This window comes from Pieris rapae, chromosome 6 (genome assembly GCF_905147795.1).
Source record: "Pieris rapae chromosome 6, ilPieRapa1.1, whole genome shotgun sequence".
NCBI lineage: Eukaryota > Metazoa > Arthropoda > Insecta > Lepidoptera > Pieridae > Pieris > Pieris rapae.
This window is the reverse complement of record NC_059514.1, coordinates 7,875,095-7,888,861: the sequence shown is the minus strand read 5'-3', so window position 1 is coordinate 7,888,861 and position 13,767 is coordinate 7,875,095. Positions and strand designations below refer to the sequence as shown.

The following is a 13,767-nucleotide window of genomic DNA, read 5'->3' as shown; positions in this document are numbered from 1 at the left end:
ACCCAAAATATCACTTTGAATTCAGTTCTACAGGTAAACATTAAATGTAGGTTATTCACACAAAATCGTTCATATATTCACAATTTTCACGTTACATTTCCAGTGCAATATGTAGGACGCCCGAGAAATCACTTTGTAAACACTGTACAAACGTTTTGGAATGCAGAGAGTGGTTGGGTCGTTTCAATACACGATAAAAGAGAGTAATAGAAATGGTGATTGTGAGCAAATAAGCAAACTTGATCCGAATAGCATGCAGGCAGTCTATGTTATGTGATACCACATACCACAAATTCTTTAATTAAAAATTAATCTTGAACACAGTGCCTATGATATGATACATTGTTTTGTGAATAAGACTATATATGTATTTAGAATAATAGAAAGCCACTGTTAAATAAAAATACCTGGTCGTGGTAGTCGGAATTGATATTTTACAGTCGAACGAACACTGCCTTAATAATGAGAGATATATGATTGAGTTCTGTAGAAAAGGTGAAGATCTTAATAATCGTAATTAAAATTCAACATGCTTGCTATCGTAAAGCTAGACTAATTTGGAAGTACCTATTTAGTTTGCAAAAATATATGTTTATAAGTTTCAAGTCGTTAGTTCTTGTAAGGTTTTTGCGCGTAAGAGTTAAACAGTTTTATAATGGCAAAGTATCACGAGTGCGATAAGGACAGGATCTGTTTGAGGTTTGTATTAATGATTGGTTTATTTAGTTTGGAACAGGCTATTGTCCATCAAATAACATGAATATTAAATTCAAAACCTGCGTAGCCACTGCACATTTAAATAAATTTCTCGATGTGGATATTTTTATTAAAAGAATTAATATTAAATGTGTTTTATACTTAATACCTATTGTATCCAATATTACATAAACATGTGCCTAACCGCGTCAATTCCATTAAACGAAAAGAGACTGAACGTGTAGTATTTTTTAGATATAGCTTTATTTAATTGAACAGTCAAATTTGTACTGTACCTATAATAAAATTTTATTGAATTATAAGGCTTTACGATTAAAATATTAAAGCTTTGTGTGTTGTATATTGCTTCTAATAGTATACTTATATTGTATACGCCAACGAATGTTGAAATAATATAATCCAGTATTATTTTTATATACTTATATACAAAGTCGTCTTAATTGCCTAGCCAGTTAAGAAGATTAATTTAAAATAAAATAGTCATTAGTTAATTGATGCTCATTTGGCAAATTATACGCAACATGAAACAAATTAATATTACTTTTATTTTATTAATAAAAATCGAAATTCATTAACATAAGTTTTAAGTGCACATAAAGTGAAAATATAGAAATAAATCAATTCGATACAATATATCAAACTTAAAAAAGGCAATGTGATACGAATATATAGGTACATACTACTAAATTATATATTTGTGTTACATACCAATGCGATTGTAAAAAAATCCAAATGTATCCAAAAAGGTTTCCAAAGAGGTTTTTATTCACAAAGGTTCAATGGCACTGTCCACTTATAAAATAAAAAGTACCGAAGCCGTAAGCGTCCGGACGATCGCACGTTTACTTTCGAACTAACGAAGATTCTTATTTCTTTGCCTTGTCAGGAATGCTGCACTGCAACCTCAGCATTATTTTTCTCTATGGCTAAAACTGGATATGACTCCGTTAATTCCGCATATGCAGGTCCTTATTTGACATTAGAAATGCTTGCGGTACTAAATATTTAGCGATTACCGCATTTTATTTTTTAACTCTTTTTTTTTAATAATCTGGAGGATAAACGATGCGGGAGAAGAATAAGTAGCAACATTTTAATAATAAAAAAACATGTGTACTTATGTACACGTGTTAGAATAAAAAACGATACTAACAATAGAAAAAAGGTATTTTACATTAAAAGTTTTATTTTAACGCATTATCTAAAACGTTCACTAATCGGTTTTTTGTGACGCTGTGGCGCGCAAATTTAATTTTATCATTTTTCCCTAACGCGCTAAAAGAAGTATAATTTTAATAACGCAAAGAATGTGTTATAAAAAGATTGTGATGACGTAGTGTTAACCTAGTGCGTGAAAAAGCGATTCTTAACCATGAAGACGTGAGTTCTTCAAGCTGATCTGATGTGAATCTGAACTGTCTAAAGAAAAATGGTTAAGGTACCATATACAAAAAATCATCTACCCATGCCAAATTATTAATGTGGCGGAAGGCTTTCACGGCAGCAATTAAATCTATTATCTATTATGAAACATTGTTGTTTCTTATCTATTCGAGAGAAAGAAGAGCGTGAAGCTTGCTATTTTTTTCAAATATGATGTATTTTCTCGATTATGTAATTTTTATTTCTAAGCTAAACATAGTAAACAAAATTAATGCAATTATTTAATTTCAAAAAATTGCAAACTTTCGTTTACTTTCACATAATTTAAATTAATTAAAATTTGTGTTTGCAACAGCTTATAGTATACAACATACTTATTTATTTTCATTCCGGTTTAAAATAAAAACAAAAAGGCGGAAAAACAACAGTTTCCGCCCGAAAAAAATTGTATTAAAATTATTAAGTTATTTGATTGAAATATGACATTGAACCATATTGAGTTTAATAATTACACACAACCACGCTACGTTGAAAGGAAGGTCTCAACAATAAGTAATAAAACACGGCTATTACTGTTACTGTAATCTTTTGACATTGAGTGGAATTTATGAATTAGAAAATCTTATTCTTACAAGGAGCTTTAATTTCATTGTGGTAAATACGCTTTTACGCTTAACAAGTCATCTACTATAGGAGAGTTAGGGTGGAATTTACTGACTTATTAAAGGATCTATTACAACAACTTAATTCTTCATAATAATTTCACAGCGCTGTTTCTTGTTGATAAACGCAAATTATTCTTATGTATGTACTAATTTTTACGGGCAGTGAATGATTTGTTTTTTTTTAATACAAGATTTTAATCTCTTACTAATAATAAAAATATATCATTAATACGGACGCAGTATTATATTTACCCATGCCCCATTTAAAATCATAATTATTTCACACTCATAATTACAATGTATAAAAATTTAAGATAATGAATAAATAAGAATTGACCTAAAATGGTTTACAACGCACTCTACCGGTTCTGTACATAACCACTTGATGTTGAGCTAAACTCTACAGTATGCGGCTAACTTGTAACTTAAAAAATATCTTATAAAATGTCTTTATAGCTGCAAATTCATCTAAGCTCAAGTGTATTGTATAACTGAATATTTTAATAATAGTCTTATGTTATTTTGAGTAAACTTATTGATAAAATGTAAGTTACGGAATATTTGTTCCAATGCTTGCCGATAGATGCTTGAGTTACCTCGGTTGGCGAATGCAGCGCTTTAAGCGCTGGTTAAAGCACATAATATTGAATAATAGGTATCTAATAGTATTATGACAACTTAATCAGCTTTCTTTAATTTTAATCCAACTTTTAACATAGTTAACAAGAAAGAACTCTGAATCATTAGCTCTTACAAAATATAATCTCAGAAATTTCATCAATAGTTTAGTTAACGATAAAATTCATAGTTTCTCATTTTCCACTGATTTTCAACATTGTGTATTTTGTTATGTATATTTATGCTATATTGTTATTCAAATGAACATGACAGTCCATTTCTTGATCCATTATATATACATTTTAATTCATAAGCTTTTTCAAATCTTTGGCAGCGCGTTTTTCCTCAAAGAGTTGGCAACACTGCATTCAATATGGCGTCGCCATTCGCCTCTGGAACAGGGCGGGGAGTACAGTCGCCGAATCGACTTTACAACATAAACGCGTATTTTAATCGAAACGCTTGATCGTGACTCGGACGCGAGTGATATTGTGAAATAATTGTGTGTTTCTGTGTTCTTGTGTATTGTTTGTGTTATAAAATGTGCATTATAGTGATTTAGTGGTGAATAACGTAAGACATTAGGGTAACAATGTCTAGCAGTTGACATGTTTATCTGTGTCGTGTGTGAAGATTTTCCCTTCGTGTAAGGATTGCGCTAGTGTGCGTTCGGCCAACTTGTGTGCGTGCCGCAATTGGATAAGGATTCGATGATGGATTGCATTGCACTTACTTGGACCTATAGGTAAAAATATTAAAAAATTTAATTTTACAAAACGTTCATAAAGAAAGGAACACACAAGACTCGTTCCCTGACTTCACGTCTACATTTGATATATATACAGGAATTAAACATATCTGAGTACATTCTACGAGACCTTGTCTTAATAAAATCTCAATGTAAGCTTCATTAAGCTTTGATATTTTATTCGTTTCATTGTTGGAGGCCAAAACCTTGAGACATCTTACGAAATCTACGGTTCATTAACTAAATTTTACACGTAGATTTCATTAGATGACTTACGCTTAATTAGAATTACAATAGACATCTAACAAGACTTTCTAATACTGTAACGCCTTTTATGACAGAACAATGGCATAAAGCTTTCTCGTAAGCAGAGTAGATTTTTTTTAAATTAAAGCTTAATTTATGTTCGGAGTCGCGCCATAATATGGTTCCCCTCTGTTCTTTATCAGCTTTCAAAATGACTCAGTTTATCCCTTTCTGGCTAGTTACTTTGTAATATGTCTGTCCTTTTTTTGGCGTATAAGTATTGCGCGTTTTTCTTTTGCCGCGTCACCACAACCACAAGCGCAGTTAGTGCTTCTAAACTATTAAAGTGCATATAATTGTAGTACTAGGACTAGAAACGGGACACTATGACCTCAATTGATTGAGACTTCTTTGTTTAGGACCCCGTAGGTTTATTGGAGTACTGCGCATCTGAATCGCGCAAGCAAATGTTGGTTTTAGACACACGTGGGTTTGTGTGGGCGATGGTTCATTCTGATTTTTATTTTTTAATGGCTTCAAGCTTTGGAATGAAACGAAACAAATACTGCTTTTAGCAATATGATTTTTTTTATTTTAAGTGTATAATATAATTACCAGGTTTTCAGTGCGAATTTTCATGTCAGCAACCAGCATAAGGGAATCGTTATTTAAATAAATCAACAAAATATAAATAAAAGTCAGAATTAAGGTCTAAAGGTGTATAGTTTTTCATATGTCCTATAGCAGATTACATATTATATAATACACTTAGACAGTTACAAGGAACCTGAAAGAAAAGTAAAAGTAAGCTACAAGTGTTATTTTGCTAATGATAACATCTATAAGAATATAAGTTACTAAATATAGTCGGAGAATTAGCCAAAGCGAAGATATTAAATAAAAAGTGAATTGGCAAGTATTTATAAAAAGTAGTTAAAAATTAAAATAAAAGCTTATGAGGTTAATTGAAAGAAAAAAATAAAGAAATCTATTCGCATATCCATTAATTTTTCGATCTTATCTTCTAAATCGTAAGACTGTGTCATTGCCTTACCAAACGAATCGATGTATAAAATAATAAAACCTGTATTAATAAACGAAATTTAGTAAATACACAATGTATCTATTTATTAAACTATTTTGCCTTTGAATTGATCACCGAATTTAAATTTACTAGTCCTACGTACCTAATATGATAAAAACCGAAGAAAAAAAAGTATATTTATATAAAAAACTATATATTTGTTTCAACTAATGCAATGTCTAATATGAATTTCTACGTCTATTTCGAATATTCCAACATTTGTCCGGAGAGTCTCCATCAACCATTATTTGCATAGAAATACGTATTCTATGTAAAGTCAATGTCTCTACAAAGACAATTCGTATGAAAACAGTTTTAATTAACAAACGCATAGTAACACATACGAATTAAACGTGATTTAATGCAAACTGTTAAGACAATCTTCATAAGTTTGTAAATTATCTATATATATTAATAAGTTACTTATAAGTAATTTTTAAATAGATAATTTATAGATTTGGCTCAGAACGATCACAGATACTAATCTGTGATCGTTTTGTGTCACGTGACCAACGTATAAAATCAATTCAATATATATTTAGTTACATTTTTAATAACGATTAGGTCTCTCAATTTATTTTTTTAACTTTCAAAAAGGGCATTAAGTTATCTTTGCGTATCAAATAAAGCGCCGATGTGTTCCATGTTCCATGTGTCCATACGTAGCGGTAGCAGAAAATATCTATGGCAAAATTCAATCAAAAATACATAGCCTAAAGCCTAAACCTTGTTACTAGAAATACACAATTACAAAACAATTAATTAAACTTATACTAAACTCTATCATTAATTTACTGTCAGAATTCATGTGGAAAGGCAAACTCGTAATCTGTACGTTAAATTGTGTTATCAGGTCAGCAATTAGTAATTTACACTTCCATTTGTCGCTAACCATTTGGAGATTACACTGGTTATGTGGAGTAAATGCATACAATCCCGTTTCACATCCTACCTTCTACTATACGAGAAATTACCATGATATTTTATTTTTTATATGACAAATAAAGAAAAACTTTTGCCTACTGTTTGCTTGTAAGTCTAATAACCCTGAGGGCGTGTATTCAAATTCAATGCATCAATGGAATTTCTTTTTTACATTAGTTCGACATCGTGAGAAAATCGACAGCGCGTGTAATATAAAATAATTGTCAAGATTTTTTTTAGCTCAAACGTATAGTAAGTTTATGAATAAAACCGTAAGTAGGCAATTCTAGTAGTATTCAAAATCGCTTATTATTTTTACCCCTTAAAAACAAAATATACTGCCGCGTATGATGAACGAGAAATCACACGTATATATTTTTTTTAATCCCTTCCGACAATAGTTTTTTAGGGTTGGCAAGCACGAAAGACTTGTCATTCATGCACAAAAATCAATGAAACTGATTGTATTTACAGAATAAAATATAGCAAATGTTTATTTTGTTAATTTTTTCAAACATTTTAAATATTATAATAATAGAAAACGATGATAACAATAATTAATTCATATATCACGAAAATGTCCATGTACATCTGTAAGACAAACTTAAACAGTACTGGCTACATGTTTTATAACACTACCACAACGTTTCACACATTAGTACCTACAAGTAAAAATAAAACCAAAATTACACAAAAAAGGTTTTATATTGTCTTGCATTCAGCTCGTAAGGCTGTATTTTCTGTAGTTTTCTGCTCTAGCTTTTTGTTTAGATTTTAATATGTCTGTGCACTATGTAGATAAGTCGATTAAATCGATTGTTTGATTTAATAACATGCGAAGACTTGATCTAAAATTAGTGCAAACAAACGGATTCTAAAGCGGATTTTTATTCATTATTTAATTGACTGCTTAAAAGGCAATTTACTTTCTCAAGTCGATCTCTTTTATCAGACGATTTATCAAATGATATTTATCTGCACGTTTTTAAGCTGCCTTCGTCATACACTTATTCATTCAGCCATAAACAACGTGTTATAAACATACGTCGTCTATGGTGTTTATGTTTTTGTGTCATTTCATTAAAACTGTATTTCAGGCCTCGACATTCAGACATTTTGACATGCTTCTTATTTTGCAGCGATCTAGTTTCAATAATATATGATCTGTATATTTATTTCAAATGAATTTAAAGTGTTGGCGTTATTTGAACGTGGAAACGAAACTTTTAAGCAAAGTGTTTGAACTAAAAAAACTATATTCTTATATATATTATAGTCAGGCTATTTTATTAAACTTAAAAGTAATTTATGATAAGTATATTTCAAATAAAATTATCGGAAAAAAATTATGTGTGCGTTTTTTGTAGCTTAACTGTTTGAAACACTCTGGACTGAGATCGGATTTACGGAATATTTTATCGGATCTGACTGGCGGACATTCGTTTTGCGAGATTCATATCAATAACTTTTATCCTTCACATTGATATTCGTAGTTCAGTGAATTTATTTCGAACATTTGAAATTGGCACCTTTCAATCCTACGTACATTCTCAATTACGTTCTCATATCCAATTATTTTCCTAGACCTACTTACTTAATTTGCAAAAATCTAAACCGGTGGGGCTACTACGCTAATCAAACAAGTGACTATTGTTTTTGAAGTTATAGGTACTTCTTGTGGCGCGTTAAGGAAAAATGATGAGAGTCAATTTTTACGATGCGCGCGCACACCATAATATAATACCGAAACCCTGAAATTAGCTATATTCGACTTTTTTTTCCATAGTGAGTGTCGTTTTTTTTACAAACGTAGAATACATTTCTTTTAAAGATTTTTATCTTATTACGCCAAAGAAATATAACTTCTAACGCGTGTACCTAAGTACACATACGTTTTTTTGAATAGGTGAACAGCATTCTGAGCTTGACATACGCTGATTTTTTGGGTCTAAGGCATGCCGGTTTACTCACGATGTTTATAAGATCGCCAGTAGACCAAACCTGCTCTTTGGAGTACCTAATGCACATATATAACTTGTCGCAGATTAAAACGGTCTACTTTCGAAGATGTAAGACTAAACTTCATCTGGTCTAATTGAACCCGAATGGCCTGCAATTGGACACTCCTACAGCGATTACACGGCGCGTAGATATTAAGAGAGAAGGAAACATTTACTAAGAAAAAATCTTTATTAAAGCAGTAGGGCTTTTGTACTGAGCACTGCAAATAACAATTGCTTTCTTCACGTAAACGAGTATGCTCTCTTGAGGTTTTATATATTTTTGTATAATAGGGGGCAAACGAACCTACGGGGCGCCTAAAAGGGGCAGTCACGCAGCCTATGGACACCTTTTTTTAGTGCCGTTGCCTTTAAAAGGGGAATACTCTCATACTTTGAATAGTTGGAGATCGTATCTCACCGAAGACAACGGGAGTCGATTACTGAGTTCGCTAGTGCACAAAAGAAAGTGAAGCCATTAATCTGTTTTTAAGGTGATGTTGATAAAAATTTGACTTGATATAGCTCGTTTGGTGTTGAAACGAGGCAGCAGGGATCAACCCAAACAATTCTTCACAACACATTCAGAGTTTCCAGTTAATCACACATACAGTTTCTCACGTATGTAAACGCCGTAATAAATGTAGCCAAGATGTGTTAATTAAATGAAGCTGTTGGCAAGTAAATTAATATTAGGAGTAACTTTGTTACTTGGCTGAATGCCTGAGGAGTTCGTCTATGGAAGTTGCAAGTCTATGCCCTTACACTAGCAGCTAGCTGTGGTTTTGTATGAATATAAATATTTATATAGTTACGTATACAGAATATATTTACGGAGCAATTACATGCTCTATTTAGTGAAAAAAATAATAGAAATGCTTCACACTACACTCTTGATATTAATATTGCATTAGACCACTATTAGAGTATACCTACAGCATTTGGGATCCTTATTACATAAGGGATATTTGCTTGAAAGGATTCAAAGAAAAGCCATGAAAATGGCTAGAGCACTTAGGAACAAACCTTATAATGAACGTCTGAAAGCGTTGATCTTACTGATTTACGAAGTTGGCAATTAAGAGGAAATCTCATTGAAACCTATAAAATCTTTACTGGCCAGTAAAATGTGTCAGGAATTGAGATTTTTGGGTAAGTGAAAATACACATATAAGTGATAGTTCTTTTAAACTGTAACTCTCCCAAATTGAGTAGTGGCCTACTGGAATAGGGTTCCGGAAAGTGTAATTAGTGCACCTTTAGACTATTTCAAAAAAAAGTTTGATAATTTTACCTAATCCCCAAATACGCTCGCATCGGTTTATGGTTTTTGCATAATAATAACAACAATTAATGGAATTATCCTTTTTATGATGTGCATATCTTATCTTGTATATGTTTTAATTTATTAATTTCTTTTTTTGTAAAACTTATGTTTGCCATTCTTGTCATACATTTGTAAGTTTTTGTAAAATAATCAGACTTAGAATTATGTATGATGTCGTAAACTCAATAAATAAATAAAGAAACACAGTAATTTTTTATATAACAGGAGGCAAGCAGGTAGGAGTCTCAGCCGATGTTAAGTGATACCACCCATGGACACTCACATTCCCAGAAAGCTCGCAAGTGTGTTGCCGGACTTTAAGGAATTGATACGCCCTCATATTAAAGAACCCTAAGTCAAATTGATTCGAAATTCTTTGGAAGGAACGCATACCAACAAATTTAAGAACCACGCTATCACAATCAGGTAGCAGTAATCAGTATTCAACCAACAAAAGGATCACTTCACTTTGCTTATGAGGAAAATAATTGAGGAAACAGAAGACTGAGGCCAAGGGCGCTGTTGGTGTATTTTTTCAACTGATTTGATTGACTGACTCTCGCGTTAGTTTATTATTGATTGTAAACAGTTATAATAATATATATTTTAGCTTCAATATAGTATTACAAATTAACATCAGTTAAATTTTATAAATCACATAAATATAGCGTAATACCAAAATTGTCCGCAAAATTCAATTTTAAACAATTATAATTTTTATCCAATATTTCTGATAAACTTTAATCCCTGTGTTTATTAAAAAAAGCATATACATATATTAAATATTTTTTATAGAATCGTTAACTGCGTTTGAGTTTTCTACGCAATATAATATACGTCCTTGTTTACCTTTGGGTTTATTGCGTTTTGCTGGGAATCAAGGCTTTTGGAATATAAATGACGGATACGTAAACAGCAATTAATAATTTAAAGTTGTGTACTATATATATATTTATATAAACACAATAGTAATGTTTACGGTAATAATAGCAAAAGACAACAGATAAGAGTTTTAATATGTATTACCACATCGGCTTTACGAATTTGCTAAATACTTTATATCCAATATCTTATAGTTTATCGATTTATTAAATAATTAACATAATTCATATAAGTTTAAGATATTGCAGATTTAATCTCTGCTTGTTTATTTGTTATTTAAAAACATTTCAATATGTAATCTGTTCGTTCGTGCTTCTTTTATCGTTCCTTTTATGATAACAATTTCATTTGTAGCGTGTTGTTTGCTTGGTTTGAACACGCTTTTAGTGTTTGCAATATAAGACTAGGGTTCACATAATAAAATGACAACGCCGTTAATTAGTCAATCAAGGTTGTCACTTCTGTTTTTTTTACTGTTTACCTTCAGGTGCTGATGATAGCTCCTTTCCTGGTGCTAAAAATTTAACGAGGGTTCCATGCATGGAATTATTTCTGTTCATAGTGAATATAATTTGACATATTGTTTTTTTATCAGACACATTTAATTCGGTTTTAAATCTGATATTAGGCATTCCAATTTTAAATTTTCACTTTCTAAAAAATAAGACCATGCCGTTTTCGTTCTAGAATATTTGTTCTGTTCTATTTGTTCGTTGTTATTTCTTTATTTAAATAAAATTCCAGTCATTATTGCTACTAGACGTCGATCGATAGAAAAGAATGTCCAAAGTGCTTTTCATAGATCTTTGACTCGCGAGAGGACAAATATAAGTTAAAGGAAAAATACTGCATGGCCAAGGGTATAGGTACATATATACGAAACGTAGGGACCGAGTTATAATTTGTATTTTATAATTGAAATCTTGTAATAAAGCGATTTAAATTGCGATTAAATTTAAAAATTAATAATCTATTCAGAATGTACTTAATGTGTTGTTAATAATGCTAAAGTTATGATCATGGAATATGAACATGTAACGATTTTCTAAAGTATTAAACTAAATAATATCCTAACAAGGAAAGTTTTTGCGGCTTAAGACTTTCATTAGAACACCAAATAATAAGGATCATTTTCATATATTGTTGATTAACATGAATTACATCTAGATAAAAAAAATTGTTTATTTTTTTATGATACAACATTAGTAAATACATATAACCCTGAATTTTCAACCCTTTACAATCAACCCCTATTTTTTTATTTCATTATTAAAAACTTATGTTGTGAATTCTGAGGTTTATACAAAGAAAAATTCACAGAACGACCTGTGACCAACAAAAAGATTTCATTCCGAAAAATCTACAGGCTCTGGGATAGCATAGCAAAATGTTCCATATTGGTATGTACTAAACAGGTAGGCTCAGTAAAATCTCATTAAGGAGAAACGAAGTTCGCGGGGGCAGCTAGAATTTTATATAAAATATTTAAATACATGAATCTAATAAGTGCTTATAAGCATTGCAAATAGTCGAAGTTATTAACATAAAGCTTGTAACAGCGAACTTTTCAGAATTTCGTCCAGAGTTAGTGCATAGTTTGTGCTGGCTTGTAACAAAATCCACATTCCATTTAGGTATTAAACTTATTAATTATTGTTTTCATGGCGCTTGAAGTTTGACGTTTAGTGTGTAACAACTAAGTTATGTAATTATTCAAACATTAATAACGTTTGGGTTTTAAAAAGGCATTTGCTATTGATACTATTCGTAGATTTTGCTCAATTTTTTTATATATACTTATTTATATTTGACTTGAAAAGACTATTGTTAAATTAATACAGGCCACTGTGATTTTAAAATGAAATATATACATGATTTAGATTTTATTATTCTTTAAAATTAATTACTTACTTAATTTAAAATGTTTTTATGAAATCGCTGAAATGCGCTTTCCACAAAAATCTAAAACAACAATTATATAATAGGTACTTAATGTAAATCAAAGAGCAAAGAGCAGAGAGAGTCTGTAGAAAATTGTGATAGTATTAAGTAAACCACCGTTTTAATAATTTTAATCTAGTAAAGTTTAATCGAATCACATTTAAAATTCAATTTTAAAATACCGCAACATTTAAAACAAAGTCTGTGGGCGACGATTCAGCAAAATGGAAAAAATTACCTGTATTATCATTTAAATAATTAACACGATAACACGACTTATTACGTAAAACGTACTTATTGCTCGGTCATAGGCATTATTTCCAGTTATATAATATAGTTTAAAATTCGTTTGAAATGTATTTGTTAAGGATATTTTTATTAATTTGTTGATAAGCTGCAAAATGCTGAATAATAAGAGTGGTGGTGGAACCATCTAATTGTATAATTATTCAACATAACTCAAAAAAATTATATAAAACTATTTTAAATATATATTAGTTTGTTATGAGTTTTCGGTACCGCATTTACGTTTTTAATTGTATGATAACAATCCAATTGCTATTTAAACTTTTGTTCTTCACGTGCAAGTCTGACTAAATTTACGGTAAAAAAGTTTATATTATATTTGATAGAATAAGCACTGTGGCTCAGCACATATTTTACTTACATCCTTTTTTTCAATAAGAATAAACGAAAATAGTGAGGAAGAAGAAATAAAATATAGAGTATGAATATTTGGTTTGTACAATAATTTCACCGAGAAAATCATAACTATTTACAAATATATCAGCAGAGGGCAGATTTCACATAAGACGACATAAATACTTATAATTATTATGAAAAAAGATACAAGGCTAATAAGCAGAGGGGTGCGAGTTGGAAAAAAATGTATTCATATAATAAAATATGCCTTTATTATAAATTCTATTTAGTCAGTCATACATACTTCAATAAATACCAATTAAAGAGACGCGGAAGTATATAAAATAATATAAAAATCTCTACACCCAATTATATAATATATACACCCTTTAGTATATATATATATATACTAAAGGTTATGGGGCTTCACATAAGCTGATGTCTGCTTTTTATCGGCACGTTTCTAATTTATCATTTTATAATAAAAATATATTCTTTTGATAGCTGAAGTAAATATAAAATGACAAGAAAAACCTTTTAATGGTTACAAAATATCAATAGTTGCAGTCCACAGTAATAGCCATTCATGC

The 13,767-nt window shown here is 30.4% G+C and overlaps 2 protein-coding genes across 2 annotated transcripts in view; one reads left to right on the top strand and one right to left on the bottom strand.

The window, feature by feature from the left end:
* Positions 1–1,558, bottom strand: part of LOC110996933 — a 38,520-nt gene extending 36,962 nt beyond the window's left edge. Inside the window, exon 1 of the mRNA XM_022264837.2 lies at positions 1,426–1,558. The gene's annotated coding sequence lies outside the window, so the exon portion shown is untranslated. The remainder of the gene's footprint in view (positions 1–1,425) is intronic.
* A 2,226-nt stretch (positions 1,559–3,784) lies between these two features.
* Positions 3,785–13,767, top strand: part of LOC110991387 — a 142,673-nt gene continuing 132,690 nt past the window's right edge. The window contains exon 1 of the mRNA XM_045628631.1: positions 3,785–4,128. The gene's annotated coding sequence lies outside the window, so the exon portion shown is untranslated. The remainder of the gene's footprint in view (positions 4,129–13,767) is intronic.